The sequence below is a fragment of the Gorilla gorilla genome, chromosome 17 (genome assembly GCF_029281585.2).
Source record: "Gorilla gorilla gorilla isolate KB3781 chromosome 17, NHGRI_mGorGor1-v2.1_pri, whole genome shotgun sequence".
Taxonomy (NCBI): Eukaryota; Metazoa; Chordata; class Mammalia; order Primates; family Hominidae; genus Gorilla; species Gorilla gorilla.
In genome coordinates this window covers 74,996,164-75,011,994 of record NC_073241.2, presented here as the reverse complement: position 1 = coordinate 75,011,994, position 15,831 = coordinate 74,996,164, and the positions used below count along the sequence as shown (strand labels likewise).

The 15,831-nt window shown below is 43.4% G+C and overlaps 1 long non-coding RNA gene across 1 annotated transcript; it reads left to right on the top strand.

Annotated features, from left to right (window-relative positions):
• Positions 1-4,351: 4,351 nt before the first annotated feature.
• LOC134757374 (uncharacterized) lies at positions 4,352-14,774 on the top strand. Its single transcript, XR_010131234.1, has 3 exons — positions 4,352-4,648; positions 12,431-12,671; positions 14,559-14,774. It is a non-coding gene; the product is annotated as an uncharacterized lncRNA (long non-coding RNA).
• The last annotated feature ends 1,057 nt before the right edge of the window (positions 14,775-15,831 follow it).

Here is a 15,831-nt window from a genome sequence, read left to right as displayed (position 1 = left end):
AGTGTTGGGATTACAGGCATGAGCCACCGTGCCTGGCCATGTCCCTCTATTCTTAAAAACTTCGGATCCTCATTTCTATCCAAAGTCCATATCAGACTTCTGCTTCTAATAGAGGCAGACTAGCTAATATGGGCCAACCTTCCCTCTGAAAACAACTAACAAATTCGGAGAAAACATTTAAAAAAATTTCCCTAAAATATCAAAAGCTAATAAGATAGTGAGGAAGCAAGCCAAGATCTAGGAGACAATGAGGCTCTAGAGGGGCAAGCTTGGCATTTAGGGCTACTTTTGCCCAGGGGGCACTGGCTCATCTAAAGAGAAGACAGAGAGATGAGCCATGTTTTTGAAAACTGTGGGTGGCTAGGTGCCCATAAGTTCGAATCTACTGCTTCCTTTCTTTTCCATGGTGGAGACCCTGGTAAACTACTTGGCACTCAGAGTTGGGGCCCCGAAGGGCTGCACTGTCAGACTAAGCTGGAATTAAACTTCACATGGATTCTAGCCTTAGTCATCTGGGTGGCTCAAAAAATTTGAAGCTTTGACTTTGAATTGAAGCAATCTTTGTTGGATTACTAGTGTCTCTAGATGCCTGGCATAGAAACTGAAAATCATGTCCAGAAGAAGATATCATCCTAAGTCTCACATTATTTCTACAGATACTTTTTCAAACGTAATGTTCAACACACAGTAATAAATAACCAAGCAAATGAGGAATGAAGACAACATTCAAAGAACAGCACAAACAAGAAGTAACAGAAAGATATTCATGGTCATTATTGACAGTGGGATTACCAGGCACTCTAAAGCAACATTATAATATACTCAAGAAAACAAAGACCTGGCCGGGTGTGGTGGCTCACGCCTGTAATCCCAGCACTTTGGGAGGCCGAGGTGGGCGGATCACCTGAGGTCAGGAGTTCGAGACCAACCTGGTCAGTATGGTGAAACCCCACCTCTACTAAAAATACAAAAATTAGCCAGGTGTGGTGGCAGGCACCTGTAATCCTAGTTACTCAGGAAGCTGAGGCAGGGGAATGGAATCACTTGAACCCGGGAGGTGAAGCCTGCAGTGAGGAGAGATTGTGCCATTGCACTCTAGCCTGGGCAACAGAGCAAGACTCCGTCTCAAAAACAAAAACAAAAACAAAAACAAACAAAGAAAGTAAAGGCCAAACTTGAAATTTGTTGGCAAGGATTGGAAATTGGAAGTTATAAAAAGTAATTGTCCACATTTGATAGAGAACCTCTAGAAACACTCTAATTAAAAATATAATAACCAAAATCAAGATCTCAATGATGTATTTAGCAGCAAATAAATACAGTTAATGAAACAACTAGGAGAAAGGTCAAAAGCAACTATCCAGACTTAACTCAGGAAAAAGCATGAAAATTCAGAAGAGTCAGAGACATATGCAGTTTGATCAGCATGTATACTAAATGTGTACCTATTCAAATGGGATCCCCAATGGAGAGAAGAGAGTGAGCATTTGAAAAGATAATGGTTGAGAATTCCCCCAAACAGATAAAAATCCTACGAATCTCAAGCAGCATAAATAAAATGTACTCATACCTAGACATATCATAGTCCAATTTCAGAAGACCAAAATCAAAGAGAAAAATTTTAAAAGCAGACAAGTGACAATAGACAGAAGCAACAATTAGAATGGTGGTAAACCAGGTGCAGTGGTGCCTGCCTGTAGTCCAAGCTACTCAAGAGGCTGAGGCGGGTGGGAGGATTGCTTGAGGCCAGGAGTTCGAGGCTGCAGTGAGCTATGATTGCACCTGTGACTAGCCATGGCACTCCAACCTGGGCAACACTGTGAGACCCTCATCTCCAAGAACGAAAAGAATGACAGCAGACTTCTCAAAAATGATAACAGAAATAAGAAAATAGTAGAATGATATTTTCAATTTGGCCAATCTAGAATTCTACACCTAGTAAAAATATTTTTCAGTAATGATGGTAAAATAAAGTCAGTGAAATAAAAACTGAAAGAAGCTGCCACCAAGAGACCTGCACTAAAGGAAATTCTGACAGATATTCTTTGGGTAAAGAGAAGATCCCAGATGAAAGCGTGGAGATGAAGGAAAAATTGAAGAGGAATGAAAATGGAAACAACACAGGTAAATATAAATGAATACTGACTATGCAAAATGAAAATAATAATGACTAGTGGGGTTTAAAATACATACTCAAGATCCATGATAATGATAGCAAGTCAGGAGGGAGGTAATAGAGTTAAAGTGTTCTAAGGTCCTTGCATTGTCTGGGAGGATGGAAAATTAAGAGTTAACATTAATGTTTAATAAATCAACGATATATGTTGTAATTTCAAGAGTGGCCACTAATAGCCTAATAAAAGTATGAAAAATCCTCCCATCAAGCCCACTTTCAGTGGCATATGTAGTGCCACCACCAGTTCTATCTTTGACTTTCACAGCTCCCCTTCATAGCATCTCTGCTATTTGCTACAGCTATTAGATATATTCACTGCCCCAGACAATGTTGATTGTTCCAGTCTCTGTTCATTTATTAGTCTATTCTCTGCTCCTGGGAGGCTTTCTTCTCATATCTGTTCACATCCTTTTCTGTCCAGTCATCATGCAATTTCTGCCTCTGCCCCAATCATGTTTCCCCTAACTACTCTGCCACCCACAGTTTCTCTGTCCATCAAACTCCTAAATCCTTAATGGAATGACTCACTTAAGATTGGATTTATTATACACTTATTACGTTGTGGCTATTTGGAGAATATGTTTTATTTTTCCTAAAATAGAGGTTCCTTGAGGATAAGGATCATGTCTTTAATAAGTTTTTAACTGCTATGTGTCTATCACTGTGCCTTGCCAAGGAGACACTTTGTGTTTTATTTGTACTCTGTGTAAATAATTTTTACAGAAATAGGTAACCATGGAAAGCCATTTAATATCTGTGAGTTGTTTTACAGCTGTTAAAATGATTAAAACAATACCTACTCTAATTCTTAAGGTTGATGAGAAGTTGAAATAGGCTAATGGATATGAAATAATTTGTATTATGTAATGTACTATAAAGAATTACTAACAGCTGCCAGGTGTGGTGGCTAATCCCAGCACTTTGGGAGGTTGAGGTGGGTGGATCACCTGAGGTCAGGAGTTCGAGACCAGCCTGGCCAACATGGTGAAACCCCATCTCTACTAAAAATATAAAAATTTAGCTGAGCATGTTGGTGGGTGCCTGTAATCCCAGCTACTCGGGAGGCTGAGGCAGGAGAATCACTTGAACCTGGGAGGTGGGCGTTGCAGTGAGCCAAGATCGGGCCTGGGTGACAAGAGTGAAACTCCGTCTCAAAAAAAAAAAAAATTACTAACAGTAATAAGCATTGATCAAATCATTGGGGTAACACGAAGAGCTTTAAATTATCAATGATTAGAGATCAAAAAGAACCAGAAAGCCATTATCTGAGCCCTCAGTTGACAAAAGGATTCAATTCATCCATTCATTCACTCATGCATTGATGATTACTGTAGTGGCTAACATTGTGTCAGACACTGAACGTGCAGAAGTACAAGTTTCTGCTCACACCTCGCTCAGTCTGGTGGGTGACCTGATAAAGGTAGTAAATGGATATAACATTTACAAGGTGCTACAACAACACAGAAGGGAGACACCTGACCTTGGGAGGTGTGAGGTGGCCTTCCTGGAAGAGATAATCACAAAACAAGTCTTACAGGACAAATAGGAGATAGTAATGGAAGAAAAAGGCTATGTCAGGAAGAGCAGCATATGTAAGGCTGGGTTTCAAAGAGGAAATCTCTTTAGAGAAAGTTTTATCAGTTTTATGTAGATGAGAAAGACTGTTGCCTTAAGAGACTGGACAGTTACATGAGGACCACATCAGTGAGGGCCTTGTATGGCCTCATGAACCACATTAAAAAGTATCAGCTCTCTTCTGTGCAAGGGACTCACCAGATCATTTAGTCCAGTTTGTCACCAAATGACAGCATGAATCAGAAACACTTGGAGGGCTGTTGAAAGACATTCCTGGGCTCTCCGCTGAGTTTCTGATTCAGTAGATCTAGGACTGGCCTATAGTTTTCATTTCTAACGAGGTCCCAGGTGATGCTGATGTTGCTGGTCTGGGGACCAATTTGAGAACCACTTCTCTAGCCCAGCCTTTTCTTTCAGATAAACCACTGAGCACTAGAGGTGAAATTCATTAACGAAAGTCGTCAGCTGAAATAGGGCAAACTCACCGAGCAACCAGAGCTGATATCCGCCTTCCCCTAAACCCTTCACAGTGGAGCTGTCCCTTCCAGGATCATCAGTAGCCTTAACTCCCTCCCTCCCCTTCAAGAATCCCACCCCTTCAGTGCTCTGCTTTCAGCGTCTGTAAGGGAAGGAAATTGGTTGCACCAACTTATGTTAGGATTTACTTTTAAAGAAGGTCCTTAGGAAAGGCAGCGTTTTAACCTAAGGGAGTGCATTTTCAAGAGTGGATTTTCAGGCAGGGAGCGCAGCAGGCGTTTCCCGACATGCCCGTGAGCAAGACTCGATCACGGCCCAGAAACCCTGCTTTGCAGAGGTGACCACCCCGGCCCGCCCGGGAGAACCGGGCCCGAGCTGCCGCGCCGCCACGGTGACTCGGCCATAAGACCCGCCAGACGGGTAAGGTTCCTGGTCCGAGGCTGCCCCCTCGGCTTTGCACAGCTTCCTCGTGCCGCCGCGCCCCGCCGCTGATTCCACGCTGCGAAGCGTGGGCCCAAGCACTGCGGCACTTGAGTCATAGCTTCATAAGCGACTTTCCTGAGAATGCTAGGGCTTGGGGTGATATTACGGACGGTAGCGTAACGTCCCTTCGGAAGGAACCCAGCTTCCAGCAGCCCAGTGCGCCGCCCTTCTCCTTCCCCCCATTTCTTCCCGCCCAGCCAAGAGTGTCAGGCAAACCCTTCCCGGCTGCCGGCAACCCAACAGTTCCGCCTTCTTCAGGGTTCTCAAGCTCAGAGTCTTCCAACCTTCCAAATACAGCATTCTGCCCAGGAGGTATTTCTTAAGGTTGTTGAATTCTCTGAGTCTTGAAGCTTGTAGGTCATCCCCTGTGTCTGTCTTGTTCTCTGCAGTTTAAGACAGGCTTAATAATAGCAACTAATTTTATTATTATTATTAACAGCTGCCTGAACAATGTCATGCCCTGTCTCTTTAATTGATTCAGTATATTGCTCATGGGTCTTCCATCTACATTGTCCTTCATTAGGCATGTGGGGCATTCAAACATGGACAGCACACGCTTTCTGCACTCCAGGAACTTAAATATAATGTTGGGAAAACAAATACCACAGGAAGAGTTAACACCATTCTCCAGCATTTTAGGTAGGAATGATACACACATGTTACCATCTGTGAATGGTAGAAGAAAGTCACCTGAGTGGGCAGTGGAGGCTTCAGAAAGGAGGTGGGGCTTGAAGTGTACTTTGGTGGGCTAGGTAGCTATTAGTTGGGTGGACAGGAGAAGAGGGGGCCTTTCCACATTGGAAGTGGAGTAGGAGGGAAGTGAGGTGAGGAATGACATGACCAAGGTTGGGGGTGGGAAGACTGACATAGGTGGGAAGTGTATGTTGACATGTGAACCTTCATCTCCAAGAGATACAGTCCTATCTTTGTATTTTGGGTGACCATCAGCCTTAGTAATGCAACAAGATGTGACACTCCCCTCCCTATCTGGCCCCACCTGAGACCTAAGACAAAGACTGAGTAACACAATCCTGTGGGCTCTGGCTTTTATGCCTCCCTCAAAGCCACTGGGAAATGGCGCATACCTTTGGCAGGCACATGAGGTCCAAACAGAGAAACAGGAAGCTGTCTGGGTTTTATGGGCAGCCACATAATAGAAGAGTGATGTTTGTCTTCTAGGGTGATGTTTATGATTAAGAAGACCTGTTTAAACATGGTTAGTGGGTTATTCAAACCCCATTTAGGGAGAGCTAAAGGAAACGTTAGTTTCTATGGGTTCTTAGTTAATAATCAGAGCAGGGCTGGAAGAGAAGGACAGGATGTGGTGAGCAGAGGGGAAGAGAGAGGATTCCCAGAGGAAGACTAAAGTTGATAAGACACTCTGAACATTACTTCATATACTAAGGCTTTATTTATTCTAACAGACCTTTTCTCCTTGAAAAGATAATAGAATCTGTAATATCATCACTTCAAAGGAAAGGAAGCATTAAATCATTTTAGATTCAGAGGGTAGCAAGTTTTAATGAGGACTTACTACTGGGGGAGGCAGTGGGAGTGGGCATCTTCTCACATCTGGTGTAAAATTGATGATCTTTTTCTGGTTTGTGTAGAAGGCTATGAATAGAAGATGGAGAAGAAACACCAGGGAGACTGCTTGGTGTTCAGGCCCTCTCCTCCTAGGTCTCTACACAAATGCTGCATTGATTTCTCTCCTTCTAGTCTTCACCTTGGAGATTCTTTAGGGCTACTAAATTCTTCTTTTAAGGTGGGGCATGGTGGCTCACACCTGTAATCCCAGCACTTTGGGAGGCTGAGGCAGGTGAATCATTTCAGGTCAGGAGTTCGAGACCAGCCTGGCCAACTTGGTGAAACCCCGTCTCTACTAAAAATACAAAAAAATTAGCAGGGCTTAGTGGCACATGCCTGTAATCTCAGCTACTCAGGAGGCTGAGGCAGGAGAATTAATTGAACCCAGGAGGTGGAGGTCGCAGTGTGCTGAGATCACGCCACTGCACTCCAGTCTGGGTAACAGAGCAAGACTCTATTAAAAAAAATTATTCCTTTAAAATGAAACACTTTAATGGGAGCAGAGGAAGGATAATAGAAGGGTAAAGAAGGAAGAAGGCCAACCTGGCAAACATGACAAAACCCTGTCTGTACTAAAAATACAAAAATTAACCTGGTGTGGTGGCACACACCTGTAATCCCAGCTACTCAGGAGGTGAGATGGGAGGACTGCTTGAACCCAGGAGGTGGAGGTTGCAGTGAGCTGAGATCATGGCATTGCACTGCAGCCTGGGTAAAAAGAAAGAAGGAGAAGGAGAAGGAGAGGGAAGGAGGGGGAGAGGGAGGGGGAGGGGGAGGGAAGAAGAAGAAAGAAGAAGAAGGAAGAAGAAGAAAGAAGAAGAAGAAGGAAGAAGAAGGAAAAAGAAAGAAGGAGAAGGAGGAGAAGAAAGAAAAAAGAAGAAAGAAGGAAGAGAGGCATAAGACCAGAAGGATTCTAAGGTTTAGGGCATCTTGAGGGAAGAAGATCTGAGAGGGGATCTTCAGAGGACCTTGGAGAGAACTGGATTGTTGGGAAAGGGCATCAACAATGAACTGAGAATGCACTAGGACAGACTTTGCCTAATGTGTGCTCAGTGATAATACAAAAATTGTGTTAAATGCCAACTATGAGAAATTTGCTTCAGAACTCATGAGGGTTTTTCAGATTTCTCTTGCCACTTGAAAAACTAATCAGAAACGTAATGACCTAAATCAATAAGCCCATTGTATTATGTCTAGTGATTTTGTGGGTCAGAAATGAGCGGGGGGGGGGGGGGGGGCTCTGCTAGATGATTCTGCTATTCTCTATGGAGTCTATGAAGATCACTTAATGGTACTCTGCTACCATTTAAGAGGAAGAAGTGGAAAAAGTCAACTAATAAATATTCTTTGAGCACCTACTTAGTATGGCACAGGCTCTGCTGTCAGAATGTAGCAGTCTCTTCCAACCTGTATGGCCTTGCAAGAGTCACTTAGCTTCTCTAAGTGTCAGTTTTGTAGGGAAACTTCCTCATGGTATTATTATGAAGTTCCAATGAGATCATATATATGAGTACCTATTAAATGTAAGTTGGTGCTGCTGCTGTTTTTGTTTCTCTGGGAAAGCTATCTTATGTGTGGAAGCCCAAGGATATAGCAGACACGATCCCTATTATTTTATTTATTTATTTATTTATTTTTTTTTTGAGACGGAGTCTGGCTCTGTCGCCCAGGCTGGAGTGCAGTGGCGCAATCTCAGCTCACTGCAAGCTCCGCCTTCCGGGTTCACGCCATTCTCCTGCCTCAGCCTCCCGAGTAGCTGGGACTACAGGCGCCCGCCACTACGCCCGGTTAATTTTTTGTATTTTTAGTAGAGACGGGGTTTCACCATGTTAGCCAGGATGGTCTCGATCTCCTGACCTCGTGATCCGCCCGCCTCGGCCTCCCAAAGTGCTGGGATTACAGGCGTGAGCCACCGCGCCCGGCCCACGATCCCTATTATTAAGCAGCTTAGAGAGACAAGCCCTACACCACAGATGGATAATATAACAATGCACGATAGCAGTGACAAGTGCTGGCTTAACATGGGAGATTAGTGGAAGGGAGATGACTGTGATCCTATAGGACTTCATGGAAGGTGAACAGGTTTCAGATGAGTGAGTAGAAGAAGGGCATTCCAGGCTGCGGGGGAAGCCGAGATAAAGGGGAAAGCTGAAGGGATGTAGTAGGAGTATCGAATAAGGTTCTTGTGGGGAAGTGGGGTTAGTTAAGCCTGGAAAGCAAGTGGGATGGACTGGAAGTTCTGAAATTCCACCATAAGCCCTTTATCCTGTTTTAAGTTGTTTTTCATGAATTTCCATTGAAATATTCTAAACAGGAACTTGCTGGAGTCCAAAGCTGCACCACAAGCAGGACATCTCATGGAAGTCTCATATTTCATCTCAGAAATTCATGTAATTTTTGTGTTTGGCTCAGCAATGTCTTCAGATTTATTTTTCATATAAAAATAGTCTTTTAAATTACTTACCTTTGAGTAAAAGGGAAGGACCCAGTGAAGTATTCTTCAGCTTCCATTCCTCCAGGCACGTGGTCTCATGCCACTGTGGGGCTGACCCCGGTGTGAGACATGAGGCCATGCCGGGTTTGGGTGAGCACAGACTGGAATGAAAGCAGTGTTCATAAATAGTCTACTATGGGGGTGGGGGTGGGGGTGATGTGGAGACTAGTGGAGTTGCTGGAGGAGAGTGCCTGAGACTCTGAAATGAAGGGCTCGCTAGAAGCGGTGAGAGGACACCTTAATTTCTGCAGATCCAAGTTGACATCAGATGCAGTCACTTACTGGCGGCATGACCTGGTGAAGGAGTAACCTTTCTCAACCTCAGAGCTCTTACTCACTGTAAGCCAAACTTTATAATAGTGTCTTCCTTGAGGGGTTAGTGGGATTTGATTAAAGGTGATTTGTATGGTTTGGCTGTGTCCCCACCCAAATCTTATCTTGAATTGTAGCTCTCATAATTCCCACATGCTGTGGGAGGGACCAGGAGGGAGATAATTGAATCGTGGGGGCAGTTCCCCCATACTGTTCTTGAGGTAATGAATAAATCTCACGAGGTCTGATGGTTTGATAAAGGGTTTCCTCTTTCACTTTGCTCTCATTCTCTCTTGCCTCCTTCTATGTAAGACATGCCTTTCAGGCCGGGTGCAGTGGCTCACGCCTGTAATCCCAGCACTTTGGGAGGCCAAGGTGGATGGATCACCTGAGGTCAGGAGTTCGAGACCAGCCTGGCCAACATGGTGAAACCCTGTCTGTACTAAAAATACAAAAATTAGCTGGGTGTGGTGGTGGGCACCTGTAATCCCAGCTACTCAGGAGGCTGAGGCAGGAGAATGGCTTGAACCAGGGAGGCGGAGGTTGCAGTGAGGTGAGATCACGCCATTGCACTCCAGCCTGGGCAACAAGAGTGAAACTCCATCTCAAAAAACAAACAAAAACAAAACAAAACATGCCTTTCACCTTCCACCATGATTGTGAGGCCTCCCCAACCACATGTAACTGTGAGTCTGTTAAACCTCTTTCCCTTATAAATTATTCAGTCTTGGGTATGTCTTTAATAGCAGCGTGAGAACAGGCTAATGCAGTAATAAGTAAGTTTCTAATAGTTCCTGCACCTAATGGGGACTTAGCTCTGTGAGTCTTCCTTTCCAATCCTCTTTTCCGTCTTTCTCTCCATGCCTCCCTGCCTTGTGCCTCCAGCATGATGAAGTGGCAGTGGGAATTCAGGCAAGGAAGTAATGGCTGTATCTCTTCTTCCAAAGCCCACCATCAATTTCCCCTATGTTTCTGAGTCATTTAGCCTCAGTTCCAGTTTCCACATCTGCAGAATGGGAAAACTTCCTCATGAATATTAGGAGGTTCAAATGAGGTCACATATGAATACTCAGTAAATTTCAGTCCTTTAAATTGTCCCAAGTGTCTCCCATCTTTAAAAGAATCACCTTCCTGTCTCTCATCCAGCACTGGTTGCCTCCCTCTTTTAAATTCTTTACAGATTAGCTTCACCAAGGTTTTCCAACTCATTGTCCTCACTTCCTACCTCCCACCTCCCATTCTCTCTTAAATCTAAGGCTCTCTGGCTTTGCGCCCACCACTCCAAGCTGTGCCTCCCAAGGTCATCAGGGACCTCTTCATTGTGGAATCTCATGGACAACCTTTTGGAAACAGTGGCCATGATTAACACTCCTTTCCTAAAATCTGTTCTTCCTTTGAATTTTGTAGTACCCACTCTCATAGTTTTCCTTCTGCCTGTCTGGTGACTCTTAGCTTTTCTTATGCCCATTTTCTTCTGTTGCAGCTTAAAGGCTGATTTTTTTCCCTGGGGTTTTATGTTCATCTTCTTCTCACTCTTAATTCTTTCCTGGGGTCATTTTATTGGCTTGTGGTTTGATTTATCATCCGCTGCCTAAATCACTGTCTTAAGTCTCAGGCCATTATGGTCAACTGCCTCCTGGGAGCCTTTACTTGGATTCTTCTGCCCCAACCTTTGCAACTTGCTTCCTTTCTGTGTTTGACTTTTCACTGACTGTCACCACCTCAGGTGCCCAAAGTAGTCATTGCTGACTATCCCCTTTGTCTTATTCTTCAAGTGAAATCAATCACTAAGTCTTAGTTCTACAACTCAAAGTGCTTTAGGGAATTTTCCTTTTATCCATCCCACTACCATTCTCTTGTGTCAGACTTTCATCGTTTCCTACCTGGAGTGTTGCACTAACTTTCTTACTAGTCTCCCTAGTTGGAATACTGCTCTGCTACAGCCCATTCTCTACATGCAGCTAGAGTTGCTCCCCAGCCTTGAACCTTCCAGTGCCTCTCTATTGCCTTCAGGACAAAGCCCGCATTCCTGTACTTGTGTGCAATGAAGGCCACTCATGCTCTCGCCTTGCTTACTTTTCCAGCCTCACCATTCACCACTCTGGGATAGGTTTCAAATGAATGAACTACCTGTAGTTTGTATACTTCATTTGATGCTTTTCTTCCAGATCTTGGTGTGTGTTAGTTCACCTGGCCAGTATCCTCCAATTTCTCCAACACTTTTGTGACTAACACATATTAAGCCTTCAGAATTCAGTTTTGCAGATGTCTTCTTGGATAAGCCTTTGATAATCTGTATGTTCCAGGTCTGTTCTAGGTCTCATTCGAGAGCTCATTGTACTTTGATTATTTTGATGGTAGTGAGATATGCAAATATAGGACCTCAAGATGCAGAGACCTGTACAAGGCTTTTATTTTCTCTTCATTCTATGTCAATTTAAATTTGAATATCACTCAGATCATTAGGTGCACTGCTTCCAAACCTTTGTTGGCATGATTCTTTAATGAACAAAGCTGTGTTGGGCCCAAGGGCTGGCATAGCTTTCTTGGTGCTGGGGGAAGATGTAGAGAGGGCTTCTCTGCATCCTTTAGCTAATCCCTATGCCTGATTATTCTAGCAAGTAGGTGTAGGGAAGACCTGACACCTTTTATTCTCTTTCTGGCAAAAATTATGGGCTCATAGTGACATAGAATTATGGCTTATTTTCCTTCAGTATAGTCTCAGAGCTCAGAAAATCCATCTTTTTTTAAAGTACCTTTTATAATGTTGTTATTCCTCTTCTATGCCGGTAATAGAAAATGACTTCCCAGTCTTGAAGCAGTTGATTAGTAATGCTTTTGGTAGAAATGATGCCTTCTTATTTTCTATGACTTTGCAAGCTCTCATTTTACATCTCTGTGTGTAGTGTCTCCTGAAATGTTACAGGTACTTTCTCATGCTACATGAATGTGGATTTGTTTCTAATTTCCAAGATGTTGGACTGTTAGAGCTAAGAAGGATTTCTACTAGTCTAGTAATTTTCACAGCTGTTGGGCATGAGAACATATGCACTTGAGAAAAAACTCATAAATTATCAGGCCCCACCATAGCGTTTCTTAATCAGAATTTGGGGTGGGCCCAGGAATCTGCATTTTAAGCACACTTCCAAGTTGATTCATGTAGGTAGCTCAGTGCTGGCCTGGGAAACCTCTGGATCCCAGCCTTAGACTTGCAAAGGAGAAAATAGAGCTGCAGTAGGATATGGCTTGCTTGAGGTCACATGAACTGGTAGTGGGTTCAGAATTGGCCTCAGGGATTGCTGACTGCACTATTCTTTCTTCCACAGGTGTGTTCCTGCAAGACCTCTCTTTCCCTAGGGGAAAACAGAGACATCTCATCACAGATATCTCTAGGTTTGCCTTGGCCATGATGTCCAAGTGGTCTGCTTGGTTCCATACCTGCATCTGAGCTGGCTCTGTGGGAGGTGCCAAGCTGCCTTCGACACTGTGCATGGTACTTTAAAGCTCTCAATAAATATTTTTCAAGTGAAGTCAATGAAGCAAGAAAGAATCTCAACTAGTTTTCAGGTAATGGTTCAAGATGACATTCTTTCTCCCTAAGGCAATAACCCTCAAAGCAGCGGTGGAGAAAAGCAACCACTTCTTGACAGGGAGGGAAATGATATTTTTTGCTGGGGGTCAGTCATGGGAAAGGTGGCAAGGGGAGGAAGGTAAATTTAATTTGAAAAGTCATGTCCAGTATAATTACTATGTCAAAGACTGACAGTTTGGTCCTCAATTTCTAACTAAGCACATTGCTGCTGAGAATAAGGACTATATTTTCCAATTATGTGTAGCCATGTGATTAAGTTTTGGTGAATGGAATATAAGTGGAATTGTGTGGCAGCTTCTAGAAACTTTTCTTAAGTCAGCTGGCATATGCCTTTTGCCCCTTTCTTCCCTGTATGCTGACCTGCTTCTTGGATCACAGGTGTGATAGATGGAGTGAGAACTGGATTTCTCAACCTCCACACTGTTCCCATTTTGGGCTTAGATAATTCTTTGTTGCCATGGGTTGTAGGACATTTAGCAGCACCCCTGGCCTCTACTTTTTTGATGCCGTTGCACCTCGTCCCCATTATGACAATAAAAATGTCTCCAGACATTGTCAACTGTCCTTTAGGGGGAAAATTATCCCTGATGAGGAGCCACTGATCCAGAACCATCTTAGACTGGGAGGTCCTCTTGGGAAAGAGGGAAAAAGGCTGGGTCCTCAACTACTTGGTGGGGCACCAGCCGCAGACAGCCTGCCTCCAGATTTTCCAAATAGGAGAAAGAAATTATCCACTATTACTTTGAGTCTATGCTAGTTGCAGTCATACTTAATTCTAACTGATTAAATTGTCTGTATTTTGAAATACAAAATAAAGCTCAATAGAATTTATTCGGCAGCCATAAAAAATGAAATCATGTCCTTTGCAGCAATATGGATGGAATTGGAGGCCAGTATCCTTAGTGAACTAACTCAGGAAATCAAATACCACGTGTTTTCACTCATAAGTGGGAGATAAACAATGGGTAAACATGAACACAAAGATAGAAATAATAGACAGTGGGGACTCCTGAAGGGGGGAGGTTGGGAGGAGGCGAGGGTTGAAAAATTACCCATTGAGTACAATGTTCACTATTTGGGTAAAGGGTACAGTAGAAGCCCAATCCCCACAAATACAAAATATACTCATGTAACAAACATGCACATGTACCCCCGAGTCTAAAATATTATAAAATAAAAAATGGATTGCATTACTATTAAAATAGTAAAGCATTGGAATTAACTTGAATCAGTAATAGAACACTTAAATGAACTACCATATATATCCATAGGATGAAATTATATTTGCTGAAAAAGGAATGACAAATATCTCTATTTTCAATTAGCACATGTATGTATGTTTGTTTGTATGTATGTATTTAGGTATATAAGTATTGATTCATGGTTTTCTGTATTATTTGAGAGGACATATTACTGTTATTATTTATTTTCATGCTCAAACTGTCCCAAATTTAGCCAGTGGAAGTTCTTTCAAACTGACTTCTGTGTCTTTGTCAGTTTTCCCCAATCATTCTTCGATCACTATTTGGTTCTTTTTTGTTGTTGTTGTTACTTTAAGTTCTGGGATTCATGTGGAGAATGTGCAGGTTTTAAGAATGGCATTTAGAAGCCATGCTCTTAGTGGTAGGTATGCTCACTGCTTTTGGCATGTAAAACAACCAAGCCCTCTCAAGTGGGCAATGGTAGGACATATTATATATGTGTAATAGGTTGAATAGTGTGCCCCCTAAGGCTAATGTCTATCCAGAACCTCAGAATGTGACTTTATTTGGAAACAGAGCCTTTGCAGATGTAACTAGTTAAGATGAGGTAACATTGGATTAGGGTGGGCCCTAAATCCAATGACTGGCATCTTTGTAAAGGAAAAGAGAGGAAAACATGGAGCCACAGAGCCACAGACAGGCAAAGAGAAGAAAACCATCTGAAGATATAGACAAATGTTGGAGTGATGCCACTACAAGCCAAGAAATGCCAGAGAATATCAAGGATTGCTGACTACCACCAGGAGCCAGTTGACAGGCATGGAATCTTCTTTCTCAGGGAAAAACACAACTCTGGCAATACCTTAGTTTTGGATTTCTGGCCTCCAGAACTGTGAGAGAATAAATTTCTGTTGTTTTAAACCACACACACACACTCTCTCTCTCTCTCTCTCTTATTCTGTTGGGAGGATATATAAACAGAATGAGAAAGTATTGTAAAGAACCATGGGTTTAAGAAAGTTTAACTCAAATGTTAAGGATTGGTTAATTAGTTGAGACTCTTAGTTGAAAGCGTCAGTTATACTTTCTATACTAGCTTAAGTAGAAAAGGTAAGGAAGCTCATAGAACCTAAAGCGATTTGCAGGAAACTCTGGTGACCTCTGGGACTAGAACGAGAGAATTGAGGCTTCTAGAACACACATACTCTCTCTCTCCCTACCTCACTTAACCCATTGTCTAATTCTCTCCTACTCCACCTGGCCTTTCCCCACATAGTGGGGAACACGGCCTCTGACACAGCCTTGGACTCACATGGCAACAGCTGGGTCAAGAAGGAAAGGCGTGAGGTGGGCAGGTCACCCGAGGTCAGGAGTTTGAGACCAGCCTGGCCAATATGGTGAAACCCCATCTCTACTGAAAATACAAAAATTAGGCGGGTGTGGTGGCGCACACCTGTAATCCCAGCTACTCAGGAAGCTGAGGCAAGGGAATTGCTTGAACCTGGGAGGCGGAGGTTGCAGTGAGCTGAGATCACCCCACTGCACTCCAGTCTGGGTGACAGAGTGAGTGAGACTCCATCTCAAAACAAACAAACAAACAAACAAACAAAAAACAGAAAGGCATTCGTTGCCACCAGCTCCACCCAGAAGCACTGAGATTGGCAGCTGCTGTGATAAGACCACCCTGAGTCAGTCACTGTGGTTGAGGTAAAGTGCAGTGATTGTTCCACCCTGGCTCATGTCCTTCCTCTGCAGTTAAGCATTCAAGGCCTGAGACTAGAAGGGCCAGGGGTGGGAGATGGGCACAGGGAACACTAGTTTGCTGCCTAACTCACATGCAACCTTCTTCACACACGCACGATCTCAAAGATATCTCTGCTTAAAATAGCTCCGCATTGTTCATACCTCCTTCCCCCGGGAGACAACCATGGCT